Source organism: Natator depressus, chromosome 1, assembly GCF_965152275.1.
Source record: "Natator depressus isolate rNatDep1 chromosome 1, rNatDep2.hap1, whole genome shotgun sequence".
Classification (NCBI taxonomy): Eukaryota; Metazoa; Chordata; order Testudines; family Cheloniidae; genus Natator; species Natator depressus.
Window position 1 is genome coordinate 26,068,768 of NC_134234.1, and position 25,207 is coordinate 26,093,974.

Consider the following 25,207-nt stretch of genomic DNA (forward strand, 5'->3'; position numbering starts at 1 on the left):
AGTAGTCAGGCATTTGGGTGAGGCTACATCACACTTTCTCATAGACATAAAGCCAGGACTGCGCATTACAGGTGGACTGGGAACCAGCAAACCCACTAACCCCAACTCCTTTTCTGACCCAAAGAACTTCACATCTCCTACAGGTTTCAGAGTAGCAGCCATGTTAGTCTGTATTCGCAAAAAGAAAAGGAGTACTTGTGGCACCTTAGAGACTAACAAATTTATTTGAGCATAAGCTTTTGTGGGCTACAGCCCACTTCATCGGATGCATGCAGTGAAAAATACAGTAGGACGATTTTATACACAAAGAGAACATGAAATAATGGGTGTTACCATGCACACTATAACAAGAGTGATCAGTTAAGGTAGGCTATTACCAGCAGGAGAGAAAAAAAACCAATCTTTTGTAGTGATAATCAAGATGGGCCATTTCCAGCAGTTGACAAGAACATGTGAGGAACAGTAGGGGTGAAAAATAAACATGGGGAAATAGTTTTACTTTGTGTAATGACACATCCACTCCCAGTCTTTATTCAAGCCTAATTTAATGGTGTTCAGTTTGCAAATTAATTCCAATTCAGCAGTCTCTTGTTGGAGTCTGTATTTGAAGTTTTGTTGTAACATTGCGACTTTTAGGTCTGTAATCTGACAAGAGAGATTGAAGTGTTCTCCGACTGGTTTTTGAATATTATAATTCTTGACATCTGATTTGTGTCCAATAAAGACTGGGAGTGGATTTGTCATTACACAAAGTAAAACTATTTCCCCATGTTTATTTTTCACCCCTACTGTTCCTCACATGTTCTTGTCCCATCTTGATTATCACTACAAAATGGTTGGTTTTTTTCTCTCCTGCTGGTAATAGCCCACCTTAACTGATCACTCTTGTTATAGTGTGCATGGTAACACCCATTGTTTCATGTTCTCTGTGTATATAAAATCATCCTACTGTATTTTCCACTGCATGCATCCGATGAAGTGGGCTGTAGCCCACGAAAGCTTATGCTCAAATAAATTTGTTAGTCTCTAAGGTGCCACAAGTCCTCCTGTTCTTTTTACATCTCCTACAGAGGCTTTGCAAACCCACAGTAGAACTGCACTGGTTCTGCTGTACTTGGGGCCTTCACACCCTCGGACTGGGATTTTGTCCATAAAAAGTATGAAATCCCAATATGTTAGTGAAAATCCTGGCAAGTTTTCAGACCTGGAGGCAGGGGATGAACCCAGCCCACATACCTGTCTCTCAGTTTAAAAGTGGTTCATGATGTCCAAGGTTATAAGAGAGCACAATGCCGGTCATATTTACCTACAGAGTCACTAGATGCAGTTCATTATTGTGAAGTGTTCTGGGACACCTAGAAAATGAATGTTGCTAGATAACACCATCTTTTATTCTGCAGAGACAATGCAAAGCAAACTTTGTTCTTAAAAATTATCCTTTCTGGTCTTTTCTGTTTGTTGAGCTGATTCTGTGGCTAATGTATCCTGTGTGCATTGACAGAATCAACACTGAAACTACTGGGTTTTTTTTCTTCCTCTGTAACAAGAGGATTTTTTTCCTTGTACCAAGGCAATCACAAGGAGCTGGATGTGAATAAAAATCACATATCAACGACTTATCCTGTTGGCTATAGATGTGAGGGATTAAAGCTACATCAAGCTCAAGGTGCAGTTTCATCACCCACTCCAATGGCTCCGATGTGCTTCGCTGGGGAAAGAAGTAGATGCATCAACAGCAAATCAGTGTTACTTCAAACATAATCCCCAGCATACTAGTTTGTGGACCATCTGCTGGAGCAAGATGTAGTCCGTGGAACCACATCAGAAAACAGATCTGTGCTCACACAGGTAAGTAATAACAGAGGTACCAAAACTCCAGTGCACCCCAAACCACCATATTTGCAGAGCTCCTGCAATATTACTAGTTAAGAAGCATTCTAGAGCCTGATTCTGCACTACCGGAGCCCACAGAATCCTTGTTCTGGACTTCCATGGGTGCAACATCAAAACCGTAGTGCGGGTAGTGTATCCTCACTGCACAAGCAGTTGTGCCTTTAGTGTTTCTTAAACTTGCACAAAATATGAACTATGATTGTCACCAAGATTCTGACTCAGACTTTGGCTATTTTTCATTGGATCATTGTATCAGTTCCTTAGCTGGCCTTTTCCATTCCTCTGTCACATGTTTGCAATGGACTCAAGCTCTGTCACATATCATTTTCTGCCCTTCCCAGAATTACCATGTTACCCTTTTTGCTTCAGCAATTACACTGGTCCTTGCTCTCAGAGAGAATTAGGTTTCCATTTTGGTATTTGTTTTAAAATCACTCCCACCACTTTTCTTTGCTCATGCCTGTCTGGTTTAATTCGTGTTCCAGCTTGCTCTATATTTCCTATCCTTGATTCACTATTTGAGATAATAAACACACAGCATTTCTATAGTTCTCACCTCTGCAGATCTCAAAGTGCTGTACAAAGGAGAGTAAGTATCACTAGCCCCATGTTACAAATGGTGAAATTGAGGCAAATGGGGGTTCAGGCCAAACCTTCCAAAATCAGGTGCCTAAAGATATGGACTGAAATCAACGGAATCCCAACAGCCTAAAACGGGAGTACTACAGTGAAGAATCAGGCCCAGGGAATTTATAGAGCACCAGTCAATTGTTTTTTCCACACACAATGGTGTTGCTGTGTGATGTAGAGGGAGGTTTGTATTGTTGCTACGTGTGCTGCAGATAAAGAGAACTCCAGTCTGCACGCCTGACCATCTACCACATTTCACGAACACTAAAGTCACCTCACAGGAAAAAAACATGGGTTTTAATGTTAGCGAGCCTATGTTTTTTTTAATTTTGAGCAATAGAGCAACACCAATTTCTACCAGCTATCCCAATCATAATACATCCTGAGAAGAGAGACAGATTTTAGGGTTACTTTATGATGCAGGTAAAAGTCTACACAAGAATAGTCCGAGACCACCGGACTCATTTTGTTCACAGTGTAAGGGCATTTTTTGAACCCTCGCTATGGACTGAAATCAAAGTGTCCATGCAATGGTTCCATCTAGCTCTCATCATTTGTTTTAATCACTACAGATGTGTTGTTTTGCCTCCAGCCATTTAACTATGACAACGATGATTAATAAGTATAATTCAGCAAGGTTTGTTTTATTAAGAGAGTAGGATTTAATATTCAGGTGACAAACACGTAACTTATCATTTTAAAGGAGAAGTCTTAAACTAAGTCACAGTTTAGAAAATATCCTGCACACGGTGAGTAAAGCAGTGTTTTTATCTGACACTCACATTATAACCCATTCATGCTAATAAAGCACCGTATCATTTACATCAAATCATTAGAAACAAATGGGCTACCAGATTAAAAATTTAGATGTGTTTTCTTGTCTATTAATCATCTGTTGTGTGCTCCACAGACGGGTTATTTTGCAAATACATGGGCGCAGTCCAACTCCATACACAATCCCTCTGTATGTGAAATATAAATTCAGCTTTGAAAATGGGCCAAATACTTACAAATACTTATAGAGAGAGAAAAATCAAAGATGACTTCCTCAGAAATAAACAACAACTCCGATAAGCCCATGCTACCAGTCTCCATTACCCACTTGTTAAATTTTTAAACAAGCACCTTTGTGCTTTCTCTCAGGCTGCCCCTCACATTTCAGAGGAACTCCCTGTAAATATTTACTAAGCTATCTTAATACCCCCTTCAAACCTCTCCTTTGCTGTTGTGTCTTCCAAAAAACTCAACAGTAGTTAAGCGGCTGGTAAGCTGATACCATTGCTTATCATGCTGGCCAATACTGTCTCATTGTTTCCATGGACTTCCCTGTCCATCTGTCTGTATCCCTCCGTTGGCTCTTATCTTCCATTTATATTGTAACCTCTTTGGGGCAAGGATCATCTTTTTGGTCTGTGTTCATACAGCACCTAGCACAGCAGGATCCTTATCCACAGCTAGGGTTCCTCAGTGCTGCTGTAATACATATAAATAGATAATAAGGAGAAAAATTAATAAAGGGTTAGAATCCAGTCCTGTCTAATAAATTCTTTTCCAGGTTTTAGACACCACCTGGGCTATAGTGATGGAGCAAATGGATGAGGAGCTAGCTGCTTCCTGAAACAACATGAAGTGTTTTGAATTTCCAATGACTTTACCTCAACGTTGTTTCCTTTACTCTTAGGAGACTCTTAGCACCTCACAGGACTGGACCTGAGCAGCCACATCTTAACATTAGATGTTGTCTTTTAGAGCAAGGGATCAGATACAAGGCCAATTTTTCTACCAGATTCCAGTTTTGTCCACTTCTGCCAGCACAATCATGTTCCTGGGCAAAAACGAATATACCCCTATTAATTAGCTGGATTTCCAACTTGTGTTGTGGGTGCAAATAGCTGCTTGGGTCTACCCACTGGGAGGTGCACCTGCTGCTGGGGGAGATCATGTCTATAATATCAGGACTGAAAATAGGGCACCTGCAGCATGGTCAAAACTATCAACGGGGTGCCTAACATTAGGCTCCTAAATCCAAATTTAGACACCTAAAGAAAAGTGACCCCTTGTGCAGAGGTGCTGGACAACTGCAGCTGTCATCAGCCTCAGTCAGGTGTATGGCGGCTCAGCCACTTTCCAAGTGAAGCTGCTTTTATTTACCTGGTTAAATATCCATTTAGGAGCCTAACTTTAGGCATCCAGGTTTGAAAATTCCACCCTATGGTTTTAGGGGATTCATACAGTCTCATGGGAGCCAAGGGAGCTCAGCTCCTCAGAGTAGCGGTCTGCTTGGGCCTTTTATAAAGCCCGACTTGGACCCAAACCCAAGCCAAGCCCACCCTAACTGACCTGAACCCGACACTTTCCCCCCAACCTGAGTCATTGCCGTCACCAGCACCTCCTCCACGGGGCTCAGCATGGTGGGGGCTTCCCACTCCCCCCAGCCCACCATGACTGCAGCCTGTCTCCAGACATCTCCTGCCCATGGGTTTGGTGCAGCAGGTGCTGTATGCTCCCCTCCTGCCACTGTGTGCAGCCTCAGAGGCTCTGCGACCTGGCAGCATGTTCACTGTGCAGCGCACACAGGGAGCACAGCAACGTGGCAACGGCCGGCAAGAGCAGGACATGCAGCCAGCACTGCACCAACTCCACAGGAGCCAATCAGAGTCAGCCTGCCCCAATCCAAGCCCAAGAAGGTCGGGTTGGTTTCAGACCTGACAGGACCTGAACCTAACACTTGTAGTTGTGTCCTGTCAGGTTTGGGTCAGTTTGCAGGACCTCACAGGTCCAAGCCTCTAAGCCTCTAAGAATAAGGACCTTATCTCAATCTAGGTGCTATACAATGCCAAGCACGTTGCCACTGCTCAGGAATAAATAATAATAATAGTGGCAAAGAGTCTGCAGCTAAAAGCAGAAGCTGTATGAATTAAAGGGCTCATGATTCATGTTAAACAAGGAGTTGGCTTTATTTCCCACTCAGATAACAATTAGGCATTCCCCCCCCCACACACACACCATAAACACAAACATGAAAAGCATGGTGTGGGGCCCTGCTGTTTTTCAGTCTCACACTTTATTACATGCCTAATGGCCACATGCAGGCTGGCAATGAAGAGAGAATCTTATGCTTAGTTTTGAGAGCCTTCAACACTGGCTCACTGCACCTTCAAAACAAGCCATAGGGCCAGTTTCTGCCCTCAGGTACATTTGAACAGAGAGCCAATGGAGCAGAAGCCTCCTATAGCTTCCCAAGAATCGTGTTTAAACTATTCTCTGTGATTCATACAACTGTTCTTTGCAGGGGGTTAGACCATGGAATTAGCACAAGCTCAGAGTAAGAGACAGCACATAGGTGTCTGGGAGTCACAAGTCGGTCCCCACTGGTCCCTGTCTCCACTTGGGGTGAAGTCAGCTGTCCCAGCCCTATACCTGGGGTGTATCTTACTTACCTCTCTGTGGGGCTCAGCTGTGCTAGTCAGTGAGGTCTGTGGGTGGAGTCAAGATTCCTCCCATTCCTCACCCCACCCCACCAACCTGCAGACAGGGGAAAGTAGCAGCCTGCAGTAGCTGCTCTCCTCCCCATGCACAGAGTAGAAATGTGGGTAGTTTGCATAGGGAAGCAAAGGGGCACCTTTCCCCTCTGTAATGGTACATAAGTCAGCTCAAAGTTGAATCCTTAATGAGGACCCCATTACCCTAGTCAAAAAAATATGCGTATGTATTTCCCACAAGAAATTATTGCATTAGGAATATGCCCATGCAGCTACAGAACCATTTGGCACTTGTCCATTTGAGGACCATTAGCTGACCCATCTGAGGAAGATGAGTGAGACACTTCCCATAAAGGTGAGACACTTTCCATAAAGGCTCCTGAAAGAGAATGAACACTTATCTAAATGGATCGACTGGACACACACATCCAGACCTCATGTTCTCTTAAATTAACAGACCCTTTAACAGCACAATAGGTGGTATTCACAAGTTGCCGTTCAATGGAAAACTGACTCTGGATTTATTGAAACCCTCTCTAATGGGAAATTAAAGCTAAAGAATGATCTTATCGGGGAGATTTTGAACACTGTCTTTGGGCTGAGAAACAAAATCCCTGAATGCTCTTTTGTGCCTGCAGTCAGTGAATGTTTCTGGCTTCTTTAAGGAATTTCTTTAGTTAGCTATTAAAAGAGATTGGAACCAATCAGATAATCTCTTGATGATGATTTTTGGAGTAAAGCATGAAAAGAACTAGAGAATTTGATCCCTCATTTCCACCTCTGCTACTTACATTCTCTCTAGATATGCTCACTCTGTCTGTTGACTGATTAAACAACATCTGAATGTCATAAAAGGAAAGGAAGGTGGGATGTGTTACTGAAATTCTTGGCCAAAAAGAAGATTCATCAAATTTCCTTGTAAAAAAGTTATAGACTCCAATGTGAAAGAGTCTTGTACATACTCAGCTCCAGGGGAAAATGTACTATTTCCTCTGGGGGAGAGTGTCAAAGGCCAACTGGGGGCCCAACTCCCATTGATTTCCAAATTCCCATTTGTGGCTTTGAAAATCTCCCTGTACGTGATAGAAGGAAAAGGAAAGTTTCATGCTTTCCTATCAAGCCTCTTTCCAGAGAACTGTTGAGGAAATGAAGAGTTAGTCCATCTCTGTTGGAGAGGCATTTTTGAGGTAGCAAAGCACAATTGTAAAACCAGGGGTTAAAGGAAGCCACACTTGTTGAGCTGCTAAGATTACCACCCGCTCCATCAGGAGTGAGATGTAAATGTAACTGGCCTGTAAAATTTCTAGCATTGCTTGTGGAAATCTTATGAATTCTGCAGTGCGGGTTTCTCTTGGATTTGTAAGATTCTAGAGGCATTTCTTCACCAGGAAGAGTGTGCCTTTGAAACCATTTTAAGAGACTATAAAATTCCAAATGGGCAATAGCTGAACATTAGGGAACAGTGTTTCCCCCAGGCACCATAATCTGTATAATCATGCAGCGTAGTGCACTTCTCTCTGTTAGTAAGAAATGTTGTGTTGGTATTGTTTAAATGTGTTTAATTAGCTGTTTTAATAGTATGTATAAGGTAAAGGTTATGTAAATCACTGGCTTTAATGAAATCCAATATGGAGTATATCATCTATGACTCTCGGACTCCATCTCTGTAAGCAGACTTGTTTACTGTAAAGACCCTGGATTTCCCTGACTCAAACCGGACTGAACCAGTTTTTCCCGCCAAAAAGGCTGTATAAGATCTTGCTCAGCACTTATGAGGGGCTGTCCATTCCAGAGGCAGCATGTGCACGGTCGGGTCTTCCTAACGCTCCAGAGCTAGAGAGAAGAGTACCATCTATCCCAAAGCAAGGTTGAGGAAGGAGAGGCCTGTCCTCACTATCCCCGCCACAGCGAACTGAATCCATTTTACCTCTGGAGGGTCCTGCTTTCCTGGTGTCCATCATCCCGGAGGGTCTCCCTGCCTGCAACGAAATCCAACAGTCGTCGGGACTCCCCGGTAGTCCTCCTCGAAGGCTCCACATCAGCCAGGGAATAGAAGGTCCTGGGCTTCGCCCCTGAATGCTGTGTCCACTGCGCCTAAATCGTAGGAAAAGGTTTCCGTATTGGGGTTTTATTTATTGTTTTTCTAAATACCAAGGGAGGTTTTGTGGGTCTGAGCTTCAAGCTTCTAAAGCCAGTCACTGAATCACTGTATGGTTACGTCTGAGTTTCTTCCCTCTGTTTTTCCAGTTCTCTGTACCTTTACCCTTAAAATACTTACCTTCGTTTGCACCATATTACCTTGTCTTTCCTTCATTTTTATTACATCACACAGGGAGGGAGGGACACCCTTATTGTAAGCTAAATCCACTGGTGACAGACACAGAAGGGAGCCGAGTCTGCTCTTCTCAGAAAAGGGGCTTTCCTTTTCTATCTTTCCCCCTACCATTTCTCGAGTATTTTCTCTCTGAAGCATTACCTTACTCCCCTTGGGGTAACATCTCTGACTCATGAAACATTCGCAGTCTTTAAGGAATATGGTTTTTTTTTTATGGAGTCAGTACTATACTCATGGATTTACTAGCTAACAAGGGAGATGTGTAACTAGTTCAATATTATTATATATTGACATTATAAACTCTAATGAAACAATAGGAGCTAGTATTAGAACAGAGTTTTATTCACAATTTACCAGTGATGTATTTCAACTGAATGCTCAGATCTGATACTTACAAAAGGGTGTTTTTGAAATGGGGTGGGGATGCGGGAGAGTGTTATTCATTCACATTCTTTGCAGAGCCGCCCAGGCAGGGGGCAAGTGGGGCAATTTGCCCCAGGCCCTGGGCCCCACAGGGGCCCCCACAAGAATGTCTGAAGTCTGAGGTCTGAGACAGGGAAGGGGCCAGTAGCGTAGCTGGGGGGGAGCGGGGCAGCGGTGCCTTTTTAATTCTTCGGTGGCACTTTGGCGGCGGGTCCTTCACTTACTCCGGGTCTTCGGCGGCATTTTGGCCAAAGTGCCACCGAAGACCTGGAGCGCCGCCGGGTGAGTACCCCTGTTTGCTCCATCTGGCTACGCCACTGGAAGGGGCCCCCGAAATTGCTTTGCCCCAGACCCCCTGAATCCTCTGGGCAGCCCTGATTCTTTGTCTTAATCTGGTTCTATACAATCTGGGGCCTGGCTCATATCCAAAATCTGAATCCAGGTCAGATGCAGCCCTAGATGGTGGAAATCTCACAAGACCGACTAAGCTCATAAGATTTCCTAAATCTTGTGAGAGCAAGGCTTTGTGAGAGTCTTGCAAGAACACAGGCACATCCAACCTGAATATCAAACCCCAAATTTACTCTAGATCTTAATATCACCTCCTTGGCCCGTCTCTAAGGCAAGTAGAAGTAAGTAACAAAATTGGTAACTATTACCAATGGACTCATATATAGTGTTTTATGAAATAGGGACTCATCATGCTGCAAGTGGGCAATATGCCAAAGCCACAGAATCTCACTATCGCTTCAGCACAGCATAGAAATGTACTATGACCATCCATTATTCACTAGCTATATAAGCAAGAGCATTGAAACCCATTGACTTATCACAGTATTACTGAAGAGATTAAAAGGACCTATTAGATCATCCAATATTTTTTCTAGTGTTCTGTCAGTCAAATTTTAAACACCATCTTCCTTTTAATACATGGGTTTATTTCTCACAGAATGACAAATGAATGTTTCCTTCTGTACTAGCCTCACTTAATTGCTTCCTCTATACCTGCTTTTAAAAAAGATCACGTTGAAACAATACTTTCAAGTAATCTGACAACTTCATTTAAGATTCGAAGAGTAGGACACAGAAGTTCACTTAGAAAAACTATCTCTTGAATTTAGCAGACAAAGTAAATTAAGGGCTACATTTGAAAAAGCACAGGTCCATTTACACATGCAAAAAATGCATGAAAGACTTTTCACATCCTTTTTGCAAACAGATCAGGTAAGTGCATGTTCAAGCAGTCCCTGCATGCACAGTTACATGATTTACAAGCATTTTGGGGTCAAGTAGGTCTACTTGTCTGCAGTAACTATGTTATGTTATGTTGCATCCGATGAAGTGAGCTGTAGCTCACAAAAGCTTATGCTCAAATAAATTGGTTAGTCTCTAAGGTGCCACAAGTACTCCTTTTCTTTATGTTACCAAAGAACCAGCGTATCAAAGGCCTGGAGGCTACTAAGTAAAGCATTCACTGATTACTGTAAGGGCCTGATTCAAAAATCGTTGAAGTCAGTGGGAGACTTTCTGTTGCATCAGGTCATTACAGTAGCAGCATTACTGTGAGAAAACATTACATTTCTGACCAGCAGACATGAGGACCAAATTGTTTAAGTGTGGACTGAGGATGGAAGAAAAAACATATTCATCACATTAGGATGAACCACAGGTATAGAAATATAAATGAGATCAACAGTCTACCTTTCAAATAAGTTCTGCATTCAAGTACCAGTGTAAGCTTAAGTGGCAGACGTAAATGGGTTTTCACACAAAAGTCACTTCACTATCATTTGGCACCCTATTGCCACAGCCATCTTCTGCTCAGATTCTAGTCACATCCCTGCTATTTTGATAGCTGTCTTACTGTAAAGTCACCTTGCAGGGCTCTCATACAGCCTCACTTTTTCAACTTTATTGCTAAGCTGATTTGTTTACCATTTGTTTACTGATGAAATTTAACGGCAACCAGAAATATTTGCTCAATGACTATGAACAAGCCTATAGGATATTTACAGGACAGTCTTCATGAGCAGTGAGGAATAACAGGGCAAAAATTACCATTTGAGTATGTAAAACTGATGGCCACCCAATGTACATTTCTCAGACAGCAGTTACAGTTAGCTCAGCATATTATCAATTCATTTTGCTGATAAGAATGTAAGCTCAAGACACAGTCACGGGGAATGGAAAACAATACATCTATGTCTGTTTTCTATTCATTCCGAAGACACACAGATGAAAAATACCATACATTCGTCGTCGAATAGTAATCTGTTATGATAATGATTCCATTGCTCTCCTGTGGGTATTGAGTTCCTTGAAAACAGTGTAGCTTGTCAGCTAATATTGTAGTTAGTTCCTCCTCAAACATAAACACTGGTGAGTACATACATCTGTTCTGTGATCTGATAGTTAACATTATACTAGCAAATGTATTTTATATGTTAATTTTTAAAATAATTAAAATAAAACACGTTTACTTTTTGTGCTGTTAAAGAGGGGGACTTTTTTGTTTATGGGGGAGCTAATACTATACCTGCAGGCATAGTAAGACCTACATTTTTCTGCATCATGCCTCTAATAGCGTTTGCAGAGAGAGTTTGATCTTGTTAGTAAGGCTTTAGACTGGGATTCAGGAGCTTTGGGTTCTAGCCCTAGCTCTGACAGACTTGTTGTGTGACCTGGAGTGTGTCTTTTAATTTCTCTGTGCCTTAGGTCCCCATCTGCAAAGTGATGTTAATACTTTGTCATGTCTATTGGGACAGGAACTATCTCTTACTATTGCTATTACTCCTGGGGGAATTCTGCACCACTGCACATGCACAGAATTCATGTTCCCCAATTTTTTTTTTTGCTGCAGAAAATACATTTGCCAAAGAGGCACTGCAGTTATGCCTTTCAAGCACCCAGGGTTGCTGTGGCACCAGAACAGAGGGCAGCCTACTCACCGGCCATAGCGGTCAGTAGAATTTTGCAGAATTTTAAAATATTATGTGCAGAATTTTAATTTTTGGCACAGAATTCCCCCAGGAATATACTATGTGTGTACAGCCTGAAACCCTAAAGAGTAGGGAGCTCTCCATTGACATCTGCTGGTGTATAGGGAGAACAGAAGCCCAGAGCTACTTGACAACTCCAGTTGAATGGAAGCTCCATTGGGAAGGGAGCCCTCTGTTGGTGAGCAAGAGGGAATGACTGAACTGGCCAGGCCCCATTTGCATTTCTGTTATATGACAGTTTGGGGCATTTTGATCAAAAAATCAGTTACTATTTTAGTTTGAGGTGTGAACTGCCCCTCTGCTTCTGGAGAGTTTTTGCCTGGGCTCGCTTTAAGCCGTGAGGACACATTTTCAGTCTCAAAGCTATATACATGAAATTACAACCTATATCATAACATTACTATAACAACAATTACTATAACATTACCATAACAACAATGCTCAGTACTTCATGAGCCTTCTAAAGACACATGACATGACAAACTTTGCATTAGATACCACACAATCATATTATAAGGATGAACATGGGGGTGCTGGGTGTTCCCCCGCGGTACAGAACATCACAGTGTCTTAGATGGTAGGGACTCTGCTCGGGGTCTGATATTCTACTGATCTCGCTTTGAAGAATTTCTGAAGCAGCAGATTTGAGGCAGATGATGGCCTGGAAGTGGCTTTGGCTGATGCTGCACAGGGCAGTAGCATAGATGAAGAACTCTGGTGAGAACCTCCTGTTCCAGCAATAAACAAAAGCTATAATCACTGATTCTGAGATAGATGGTACAGCACCTGATTTAGACCAGGCAACACTTCCTTAGGAGCTAAGAAGGATCTGTCTGAACTCGAGATTCCACTGACTGGCTCTGCTGACCCTGGTCAGCGAATAGTGAGTAGGGTAGATAATGGAGGATTGCGGAGGGAAGTGGCTATCATAGGAATGGATTACCTTATTGGACATTCACACCACAAGTATTGCCAGGTCCAGGGGGAGGGGGAAAGGAGGGGAGGAGGCATATGGGAGAAGGAATCTTACTTAATAGATATGTGCATCTATTGCTGATTGATTATTACTGGCTTCCCCAAGTTTATTCTGTGTCCCCTTTTCCTCCCAGTAAAGTTTTCTTTTTTGTATAATGGACTCGGTGTTTACAAGGAGGAGGTATTGCCTATCAAGGGTGCCCACTGAGTTATTTCATTTCCCCAGGTTTCTGGGAGGCAGGATGAGCTGGTGTTATTTGTTAGGTTTTCAGAAGGAGCCTCTAAATGACTGACCCTGCCCTCCTTGCCGCTGACAGCACCTTTCAGAAGGGTTACAGGTGTATGTAATCCTGTAGTAAAATAGGTCTTCAGTCTTGGTTGGGGCCTTTAAGCACTATTGTTATACTAATAATAATAATTATTATTATATATCTCACACGGGTAGATTAAGAACATAAGAACAGCTATACCGGATCAGACCAATGATCCATCTAGCCCAGTATCCTGTCTTCTGATAGTAGCCAATGCCACATGCTTCAAAGGGAGGGAACAGAACAGGTCAATCATCAAGTGATCCTTCCCCTGTTGTCCAGTCCCAGCATCTGGCAGTCAGAGGCTTAGGGACAGACAGAAAATAGGGCTGCATCCCTGACCATCTTGGCTAAAAGCCATTGAAGGACCTATCCTCCATGAACTTATCTAATTCTTTTTGGAACCCAGTTATAGTTTTGGTCTCCACAACATCCCCGGGCAACGAGTTCCACAGTTTGACTGTGTGTTGTAGTATTTAATGAGATTAATGTGGCAGGGCTGGCTCAGTCTGGTTCTTGGTGAACTCTAAAATAACCTAAGACAGAGGAAACAATGGTCCTGATTTTGCTTCCTCTGAAGTCAATTGGAAAACTCCCATGGACTACAGTGATGCAGGATTAGGTTTATAGATCATTGTTTAGATACTGTAATGATGGATACAATTGGCATAGCCTCTTCTGCCCCTTCCTCAGCTTCTTACGCAGATTTTCTCACACTGTCCATTAGGTGTGGAGTTAATCCATAAAACCATGACCCCAATCCTCCTTTAATTCCTTCTCAAGACCCACCTCCACATGAAGCCTATAAAAATTCAGCCGATTAAGGCAGGATTGTTAACTTTCATCACACAAAAATCATGAGGCAGGCCCCCCCCAAAATCATGTATTTGGCTAAAAAATCATGTGATTTCTTTAAACAATAAATGTTGGGCTCTTTTATTTGCTTGCTGGTTTCTGAGTCTGCAAGTTTACTCACTTCATGTTTGACAGCTTTTCTCTACAACCATGAGGTCTAGAAACTTACTTTTTTAAATGAAAGCTGAGACTCTCAAATAATCACATGAATCCAGAAGCTGGGGCTTACATAAGAACATAAGAACTGCCATCATAAGAACATAAGAACTGTCAGAACAAAGGTCCATCTAGCCCAGTATCCTGTCTTCTGACAGTGGCCAATGCCAGGTGCCCCAGAGGGAATGAACGGAAAAGGTAATCATCAAGTGATCCATTCCCTGTTGCCCATTCCCAGCTTCTGGCAAACAGAGGCTAGGGATACCATCCCTGCCCATCCTGGCTAAAAGCCATTGATGGACCTATCCTCCATGAATTTATCTAGTTCTTTTTTGAACCCAGGAAAAACACCAAATATTTCAAAACTCATGACAAAACTGTGAGAGTTAGCAATTAATGTTAATGATGGCTAAATTGAGGAGCTGATAGGGATCACAAAAAATTACTTTATTTATAATAAAAATACAACAAATGCATATAAAAGTAATTTATTTGACTCTCTCTCCCCCTGCCTTATGTATATCATCTTAATTAGAACGCAAGATTTTCAAAGCAGGGACTATCTCTAATTATTTTGTACAGTGCCTAGCACAAGTCTAACTGAGCACTATTGCACTATGTATGCTATTAAATAATAATAACACTGAGCTCATCAAATAACAGGAAAATCCGTTCACAGCAATTACTCCATCCATAGTAGTTACTCCATGAACAAATGAAAAAATCCCCAAAATATATAATTTATTATCCTGATTCTTTATGAGCCATTGGAATAGCTTATGTAAGGATGTGGAACAAGTCATCTTTCAGTTAGTATTGGCTGTCTTTTTAAAAGACATGCTCTAGTTCAAGCAGAAGTTATGGATTAGATGCAGAAATCACTGGGTGAGGTTCTGTGGGCTGTGTTTTGCAGGAGCTGAGACTAGATGATCAGAATGGGCCCTTCTGGCCTTAAAATCTATTAATCCTGTACCCATTGACTTCAGTGAGTGCACAATCAAGCCCTACAAGACCAGCACTTGATAGTTGGGCCAGACGTAACAAGGGAAGGTTCCTAAGAAGACAGAAAGCCACACCTGTTTGTTACAGAGCTGCTGGACTGTAACCTTGGCTGGGTTTTTCCCATTTGTTTTTCTTGCCCTAATCAATGAATAAGCAAACCTCAGCAATAAAACCTTAAGGAGGAAAACTTGCTGACCAATTAGCTGGATTTTCTCTAATTCCTGAACTAGCTGACCATTCCACTAGCTCACTGGATCATTAATTATTAAATCTCTTTCATTTAATCTTTGGTGGACAAAATGAAACGGTTCACACTTTATATTAAAGGTACATAAATAGTATATTAAATTATATTTATAGGTAAATTATATAAATAGTTTCTCAAGAGTTGTTAGATGATTAATAGATGTTTTAATAAATGGTTTACCAATTTCTAGAATCCTACAAGTCAAAAAGTTGCTTATAACTATGGTTTATATCCATCTATCATTCCTTCTATTTATGTATTTACAACTTATATATACATACACTCATATCTGTACCATGTTCACATCATCTGTTTAAATAAAAGGACTTCTTGTGAGTATGGAAAAGCAAAGAGATTATTTTTCCTCTGACCTCTTGCTTAAGAAATATACTATAAATACATGTAAACATATATTAGTCTCTTAGCTTTAATCATTTTTAAAACTCCTGTTAGAGCCCTCTTGATTAGATGCATAAATCCTGTGACTTGTGTCAATGTTCCTAATTAAATGAGACAATTTCAAAATCAGCTGTAGCACAAAATGTATCTGAAAGTGGGAATGAACAATAAGTGATTGCTTTATTATAAATCTGCATGACTAACATTTTCACAGTGATATGGCAGGAAGCTCATAGCCTCTGCTTCATATGTACCAAAATTCAATTAAACCATCAGCCATGAATTACCGTGAAATAAATATCAGCAATGGAAACTTTGACCTAATTATTTTAAGATTTTTAAAACAGAAAAAGGTCACAATTCAGGTTGCTGATGCAGGTAGCTTCATTTTGTGACAATTAAATTGTTTCATCACTTAGACCTTTTTTCAAAAAAAGGTCTATTTTTCAACAATGCGGGGGAAAGCCTTCCCTGTATTTATTCCTCCTTGGTTTTTGGCAGGTTCCACTGAGCTAAATTTGCTGATGTTCAGAAAAATATAGGGCCAGATCCGCAGCTGGTGTAAATTGTCATTAACTGGACACTTACTTCTGCGGAGGATCCGCCTCGCAGTCCCAGATGCCATTTCTGAAGAGGAGCTATTTATTTTCATGAACGGAGTCAAATAGAACCTAAGCTTCCAGGGGCTCAGAAGCACAATTTATGTTTTTCTTTCAAGTATTTTCATCCTCCACCTCTTTGCGTTCTGTATGACTGACAGGTACTTTGACTTATCTTAGATCCTTTCCTATTTTGTTGATCTCTCTCTGAAAGACATTAACCTTTGACCATGTTAAAGGCTGGTAGCCAGAATGACCATCCAAAGTAAAGGTGTGTGCCAGACAGCTAATCTCTCTTCAGATCAGAAGAAAGTGTATTCCAATATTTACCACCAGATAAAACTTGCTGATGGATAGACTGTTTTCTCAGCACATAGCACATGTGATAAGCATCACGGCTAATAACTAGGAAAGCCCCACTGTAGTCATTCAGGGTCTCCACAGGGACTAAAGTCTCCCCCACCCCCCACCCCCCCGCATAGATCCAGTTGCAGGATTGGGTTCTTACACCGGCAGTACACAATCTTACAAAACTGTAATGCTCCACATTATGCTCATGGCTGTGAAAAATGCCTTTTAAGTCACTATGCCTGGTAATAAGTGTTTGCAGGACTGGGAAGGATTAGGAGATTAGTAGCATATTGGTTGTGTGTGTTAAAATATCTGATGAAAAGAGGAAAAGAAGACATAAAGTAATGGCTTATTTCTATCTGACCATGTTCTCCAGCTTGCCAGTGCTAATTGTCAAGATGGATGCAAAAAGCCTTCCTTTGCTTCTGTGTGCCCCATTTAAAGGCTACAGACAATTGCAGTCCATATATTGCAGGGAATATGCATTCCTGGGAATGCAAATCACTGCAAAAAAGGGATGGGGAGGAGGTAAAGCTATGGTCTACTCTTCTTCTGCACCAGATCACATTACTGGCTAGCTGTGGATTGGGGAGCATACCGCACCATCCCTCCCTGAGCTCCTCTTGGGGCAGATCACTTCTGCTTCACCTCACCTAACTGCCACAATCTGGACCATGCAGTTTCCATTCTTTATCCAGACTTTCATCCCACTGGAGAACAAATGCATTCTAAGCTTAGGGTTTGACCACAAGAGTACCCCTTGTCTGTGCAGGAGACAGAGATTTCTCGGCGGCTGTCCCGAGACCATGTAACCAAGGGCCATCCCAAACCTCACCATCTTGTGCTCCAAGAGCAAGGCACACTTCTTCAGTCTGCCTTCTCTGATATAAACCTAGAGCAGCAGGTACATCTTAAAAAGAAAAGCCTACCAAAACAAAACACACCATTGCAGGCACAGTTCTCTCCCTAGGAAAAGGCTGGAAGACAGGATGAAACACAGCTGAAGATGTTTGTCATGTCACTTAAGGCGCTCAGATACTGCCGTGATGAAGCCAGAAGAATGTGAATAAAATAGAATAGAGCCAAATTCTGCCCTTAAATGTACACAGATCACTCTTATGGGTATGAATGGCAGGTGTGCCCATCTCCAAAGGCACTACTCCCCTATAATAGGAGACTACTTGGCTATTGGCCATGTGTGTCTTTAAATATCTAATGAACAAAGAAAAAGAAGAAAACTGTTGAAGATTTGCTTCTACCCGCAGTGCAGCAACCCAAGTGATCACCATTAGTTCAGTAACAAATATGAGTTGAAAGGCCAGTTGCCAGCTGGATCTTTGTGCTTTTCTAAACTAACTAAAAGTTGAAAAGTATCAGGAGTTTTATAGCTTATTTCTCGGGGGGGTGGGATAGCTCAGTGGTTTGAGCATTGGCCTGCTAAACCCAGGGTTGTGAGTTCAATCGTTGAGGGGGCCATTTAGGGATCTGGGGCAAAAATTGGGGATTGATCCTGCTTTGAGCAGGGGGCTGGACTAGATGACCTCCTGACGTCCCTTCCAACCCGGATATTCTATGATTGATTCTATGAAATGTAGATTTTCTAAAGACTTCAGCTGACATGTATTTCACATCAGTGCACTTCAATCTATGTGCTTCTTGCATTAGTTTGCATTGATTGTTAATCCATTTGAGTTGGCAGCTAGCTTCAATCAGTTATATTAGAAGACTTAGCATTTCTAGGAGGCTTTAGAAAGTTTCCTGTCTGCCACGTAAGTGAAACTTGAATCTGTATTGACCTTAAAAGCTCTTCTTTGTTTGCATTTTTTTTTAATTTAAACCTACAAACTGTGCTGATTGCTACTCCATGTAACTACACGTTCCTTTAACCCCTCTGTGATGTCCTATGTCCCCCTGTTGCACCTTTCTTGAACTAAGCCTTAATCCTACCAAAATATATGCACATGAGTAATTCATGTATATCATCCCATTGAAGTCACCAGGATTACACACACATGTAAAGTTACTCACATACATAAGGGTTTGCGGAATCAGGGCCTTGATCTGTGACCTGTTCACAGCAAGGATGGTCTTTTAGTATATGGTTTGGACCAGTACAATGGGGCCCTGATTGAGATCTCTGGGCCGCTGCTGTGCCACAAATAAAAATAAGGGTGATTATCTGAATCCTTATAAAGCCTAGATTTATAATTCTTCAGGTTCATTGGAATACAGATACCAGTGATATCTTGTAACTGCCTACCTCAACCTTCGCACTCTACTGACTTTATCTTCTACTGCAATTTTCACCGTATGCCATTTAATTAAGTAGTTGCTTGCTAGGTAATTTCTCCATTGATGGTAAAAAATCGTGCCTCGTTCTGTGAAGAGCACTTCATTAATAAGATGACAAGACCAGGCAGGAGCACTGCCACATTTCTGTTTCGAGCAGGTCTTTTGAGACTGCATATTCACCCCAATGATAATCCAGTACTATGTGTTTAATTATGTTTACTGAAGTTCCCAATGAATGTTCTCAGGGAAGTAACAGGGAAAAACAGTTGGCATATTGATACACAGAGCTATACAAAAGCCTTCATATTTCTTGTTTGCTATTCACCTGATTCAGCATTTAATTACATTAGTGTAAATCAGGACTGACTATACTGGGATCAATGAGGTTACACTGGGGTAGCACTATCATGAGAGAAGAATCAGGACCTATCTATGGACCACGTTAGCTCCATATCCCAAACCTGCCAGGGACTGAGTGCCCTCAAATCCCACTGTCTTAGCACCTTTTGGAAGCCCTCAGTACCTTGCCAGATCAGGTCCTAAAGTCCTAAAGTCCTGCCTCTGCTTCTGTTGTAATCTGGCAGCAGTATCAGCAGGACTTTGACAGTTTGTCAGCTATAGGATGAGCTCACATACAGCTAAGGCAAACTTCATTATCCCATCTGCCTGGTTTGGAGTAGGTACTAGAACCTAGGTCTCCTATATAGCAAGGCTAATGCCTTAGCTACCACACTATTGGCCATCCTGGGATGCTTTTGCTTATACATTCACATGCATGTACATATATAGGTTGTGACGGGGCACGGCCAGATGGCTATAGAAAAGTAGTGGGAGATAGATATATTAGCTCCAGGCTAAACAAATCACTGGTACCAGGATAAGTGAAATGGCAGCTGCTCCAGGTCAATTAAGACACCTGGGGCCAATTAAGAACTTTCCAGAAGGCAGGGAGAATGCTAGGTTGATTGGGACACCTGAAGCCAATCAGGGGCTGGCTGAAACTAGTTAAAAGCCTCCCAGTCAGTCAGGTGGGTGTGCATGTCAGGGGCTGTGGGAGGAAGTTGCACTGTTGGAGAGACTAAGTAGTACACACCATATCAGGCACAAGGAAGGAGGCCCTGAGTTAAGGGTGAAGTGGAGCTTGAGAAAGTGAGGGGTGCTGTGGGGGAAGTAGCCCAGGAAATTGTACATGTCATGTTTCTAAAAGGTCAGCTACCATAGCTGATACTGTTAGGGTCCCTGGGCTGGAGCCCAGAGTAGAGGGTGGGCCTGGGCTCCCCCTCCCCCCCCACTTTGCCCCCTGATTAATCACTGAGACTGGGAGACAACAGAGACTGTGCAAGGAAGGATAACTTCTCCTCACCTCCCTCGCTGGCTTATGATGAAAATGGCTCAGTAGACTATGACCCTTGTCTCTAGAGAGAGAAGGGTTATGAGGAGGGTCACAGTGAGCCTCTGAGGCTAGTGAAATCTGCCAGGAAACGTGGGACCCACAGAGGCAAGGACAGAGCTTTGTCAAAATGTATATATATTTGTTAATACATACACATATGTATATATGTTCATTCCACCCTGGACCTGAGACACCTTCCCAAACTAAATGTTGTTAAAACTTTCCACAGATTTCTGAAAAACATTTTTGTTTAGACAAAAATGCATTTTCTGACAGAAAAAATGTTCTGTCCATTTTTTTTTTTGCCAGCTATAATTGTAACAGACAACATGATATATTGTAGCAATAAGTTTGATTAGTTTCCATTGTTCACACCATATGAACACCTGGGAAGCAATTTAATTTGCCCACTACTGCTGAAGTATATTTAGCAATTTCACCTCCTGATACCTCCACATTGTGGAAATCCGACTCCATGTGGTAAATGTACCTAGAGATAGGCTTGGCAGAATTCAATTTTTTAACAATTTTGATGGATAATATGGCTGTTTATTTTAAGCTTTTTTAAATTGTTATCAATTAAAATTTTCACAGTTGCAGGAAATTATGGGGTGGTCAGACAATAATTATTTCATGCCAGTAGCGTTATAACATATTAAAATACAAATTATCCACATCACATGTCAAATATACAAAGTAAATATACTTAAATCACGCTCTAAAACGTTCTCAAGTTTTTCTTACTTTGCCTCTCTGTAAATGTTGATTTCTATGGATGGAAATATTTTGCATCTATTTGTGTGTGTACAGTGAAATTGACATTTAGTCACAGTTACTGATAAAAATCGAACCCTTGCAAACCTATCTGCTGGTGCCAACTTGATGAGGACAGCATACAGAGATTAGACAGATAACAAAGTAATCTTTGCCAGGCCAGCAAAACATTTTTGCTCCGGCTCCCACCCTACACAATTATTTTTTTAAATGACAGTCTTCTGACTCTCCCTCCTCCAGACAAAATTAAACAACTTTTGTCCAGAGTTCTGACCTCTAGCTCTGCCATCACTGTCTTTATAAATATACATCAGGGATCAGCAACCTTTGGCATGCGGCCTGTCAGGGAAATCCGCTGGCAGGCCGTGACGGTTTGTTTACCTGCAGTGTCCGCAGATTCGGCCGATGGCAGCTCCCACTGGCTGCGGTTCACCGTTCCAGCCAATGGGGGCTGTGGGAAGCAGCAGCCAGTACATCCCTCGGCCCGCGCCGCTTTCTGCAGCCCCCATTGGCGTGGAGCAGCAAACCGCAGTCACTGGGAGCCACAATCAGCCAAACCTGAGGATGCTGCAGGTAAACAAACCGTCCCGGCCCGCCAACAGATTTCCCTGATGGGCCACGTGCCAAAGGTTGTCAATCCCTGATATACATGGTAAAAAACCCACATGTTTGTGTAAGCTAGAAATGTCCCTGTTGTCATGGCCAGTCTCATACAGGCCACCTGAATGAGCAGGTGACCAGCTGAACTGGTGAAATTGACAGCAGGCTGGACAAGCACTTGTGCTCCTCAAGAACCACCCATAAAACAATGTTGAACTCTGCTCCCTCTGAAACCTCCAAGGAAGCAACCCCTTTGAGTCTGCCCTCACTCATCCACACACACACACAGAATTAGGTCCATGAGGAATGTGAAGGTGAGAGCCTGGCCCCTGCTTTCCTTTCTTCCCCCTGCCAAATAGAAAATCTTGTTTGTTGTCCTGCCCACAAGGAGACAGTAGAACTGTCTAAGTACTGCTATGGCAGGAACTGGCCTGCCTGCCAGGAGAGGAATCCACAAACACTGGACACACACACAAAAAGCCCCAAAAGAGAGAAGGAACCTATTTGTTTTAACCATTTGGGGGGTGGGGTTGGAGAGTACATTTTAACTTAACAAGTTAGCATCCCCTTGGACAAGATGTGTCTGACCCCTGCTCAGGTCTTCAATTGTGTGCTAGGGAATAACATGAAAGAACTCCATACTTGTTAAATTAAACTGGCTCTTTATTAAGAGAACTATTTAGAGATACTACAACTGCAGCTAGCATTCCAGCCATGTGCAAACAGACTGAATTCCCGGTGCCTCCTCCAAACTCTTCCCTCCTGTGCTCTTCCCTCCAGTTCCATGCAGGATGCTACAAGGGGCAGAAGTAGTTTGCTTCCCTTATTTCATGAAGAGGCTGGTCATAATGGTCAATCTTTGCCCTAAGGGATTACAATGGCTACACTGCACTAATGCTCCTGCTGGTTCTGACCTCTCCAAAGAGGACTGGGCACTGCACCCTTTACTTGAATGACCTCAGTAGCTGTGCTCCCCCTGCAAAGCCTGCATCTCCAAGTAGCACTGGGCCTGCTTCCCAATGACTGCCACAGCTCCTACTGAGCAATGTGCTTCTGCACCATCCCCTCACAGAGGGCTGTGGCCTAAAGGCATTATTAATTATTATTATTATTATTACTTATTTGTACTGAGGTAGCATGTAGGAGCCCCCAGAATAGACCAGGATCCTATTGTGCTAGGTGCTGCACAAACACAGAGCAAATAGACTATCCCTTCCCCCAAAGAGTTTACAGTCTAAGTACAAGACAAGAGACCAGGGCTACAGACAGACAGGGGAGCACAAGGGAACAGTGAGCCATCATTTCCTTCCATTTCTACCTGACAGGCTGTAGTTTAACAATTAAATGATTAAAGAGGCTGGATGAAACATTCATTCTAAAGCTTTTGCCTTCTCACACATAAATTACATTTCTTGTCTAATCTCTGCTTTTCTTCTAATGAGCTCTCTCCACACACACTAATGGCTCACAGCTAGTATCTCTCTTCAAGCAAAACGATTAGGAAGTGGCTGTGTTTTCACACAATAGATGGTAATGTTATTCTCGCATCATCTAGATGCGGTTATGATGATATACCGGGAAGGCAGGAAGACACCATCATTCAGGCGCATCTGACTAGAACTGGGTGGGGAAAAAAATCTGTATTTTAGAAAATATATTTTATTGAAAATTCTGTAATATTGCTTCCACTTCAACACATATGCTTACACACTGATGAAATGTAGGTTTCTTCGTGACGTTTCAGGACTGAATATTTTTTTCAAAATTGATGACAGTGAACCACCTTTCATGTAAAATTAAAAGGCTGATTCATGACAATGGCTGAGAAGTGAGAAAAATTGGGCCCGTCCACATGGTCAGGAAAAGTGAGCCAGAGCTGGGATTCTGGGTTCAGCCTCACCTGGAGTAGAAGTAGGTAAATGTTATTGCTCTCGTCACAAGAAAGCTTCCATCACTGTCATGGCATGGGGAGAAAGAAAGCCCTCTTGTACTATATTATTTTATATATACACAGGTAAATGTAGATAACAATAATAAACTGTGTGTGTATTACTGCCCTCTACTGGATGAAATCAGACCTAGTCAGTGTTATAGAGCCCTCACTGCTGACAGCTGAGAGTCTCCTTCAACTTAGGCTGGAGCTGCCTGTGTTTTTGGACCACAGGGATTTGAGCTCTCCCTTATTGTTGCTGTGAAGAGTCAAGTGGTCACAGTGGGTAGCATAGTGACAACTAAATTTACCAGGTGGACACAGGTTTGTAACTATATACAGGAGACAGTTTTTATATAGACCCACACTAGATTGCATGGGACACTATTCTCCTAGCCCAGGAAAATGTAAGAGTTCAAAAAATTTTCACATCCCAAATTGGGACAAAAAGTCAAAATTTTTACAAACAGACCATCTGAATAATAACTCAGCTGAGGTGAATCAAAACGTTTCATTCTACTTTTTGAAGCATTTTGATTTTTGCCCCATTTTTTACTTATAATTAGCTTAAATTTCTAAAAAAAAAAAAAGTCATTTGAACTCTAAACTTTTTTCCATTTTTTTAAAACAAGAAATTACTCAACACTGACCCTTTCCCGTTAATAGTTTTCACAAATTGCCACTTTCAACTGAAAAAACATTTTGTCAAAAAATTGCCAACCGGCTCTAATCCATAAACCCAACCCTCTCACCCCCCACACAGACACATACATACCGTTCTAAATCACAGTGCAGTGTACTTTTAGTTTTCCCTCAATCTGTGTATATGGTACAACCACTAGGATCAGCTGAAAGCTATTTTACTAGCATATAACCTACTGCACCTAAATCACAATCAAGTTTAATTTTGGACAGAAAATAGTTGCAATTAACTTCTCTTCATATATTTCACATCCCGTAGGTGTGCTCCTTCCTTGCATTTGCACGGCTCCTACTGTAGCTCAGAAGGACATTTGGCTATTGTTTGGCTGGATGCATCTTCAGCCTTGCCAATGAATTGATGAAGAGCATTAGGAAACAACTGTATCATCTGTGTTTGAACTGCCTTGAATAGAAGGTTGCTGAAGTAATGACTAACAGAGTCAAAGTCATGGGGTGGGGGATGTCAAATTGCAAAGTTCTGTATCAAGTCTACAAACTAAATTCGCTCTTGAAGATGTTTTAGCACTTGTGGTGACATAGATTAAAAAGGAGCGAAGAAAGGATTGTCACCTTATCATTGATCCTGTTGGTGTCATTAGCAGTACCATTCAGATAAAATGTGTTGAATTTTTCAGTGGCTTCATAGCTTTACTGTGAAGTTGCAGGTATCACATGTACTGGTAGCTGAGTGCAAGATAGGGCAAAAGTGGAGATAAAGTAGGATATAGCAAGAACAATAGCACACAAAGAATGAGAAGATATGATAGTTCTGTGGTTTAAAAATAGTGTCTTCCTGGGGCTTCTTTGTGGCTGAAATATTTGAATTGGTACTGCCAGCTATAGTGAGATATCACTTATA

At 42.0% G+C, this 25,207-nt stretch overlaps 1 long non-coding RNA gene across 1 annotated transcript in view; it reads right to left on the reverse strand.

Moving 5' to 3' along the window:
* The window catches only part of LOC141989656 (uncharacterized), a 174,342-nt gene that overhangs the window by 48,492 nt on the left and 100,643 nt on the right, over positions 1-25,207 (reverse strand). Inside the window, exons 3-4 of the long non-coding RNA XR_012640023.1 lie at positions 7,933-8,099; positions 3,800-3,996 (exon numbers count right to left, since the gene is read on the reverse strand). This is a non-coding gene — a long non-coding RNA (uncharacterized LOC141989656). The remainder of the gene's footprint in view (positions 1-3,799; positions 3,997-7,932; positions 8,100-25,207) is intronic.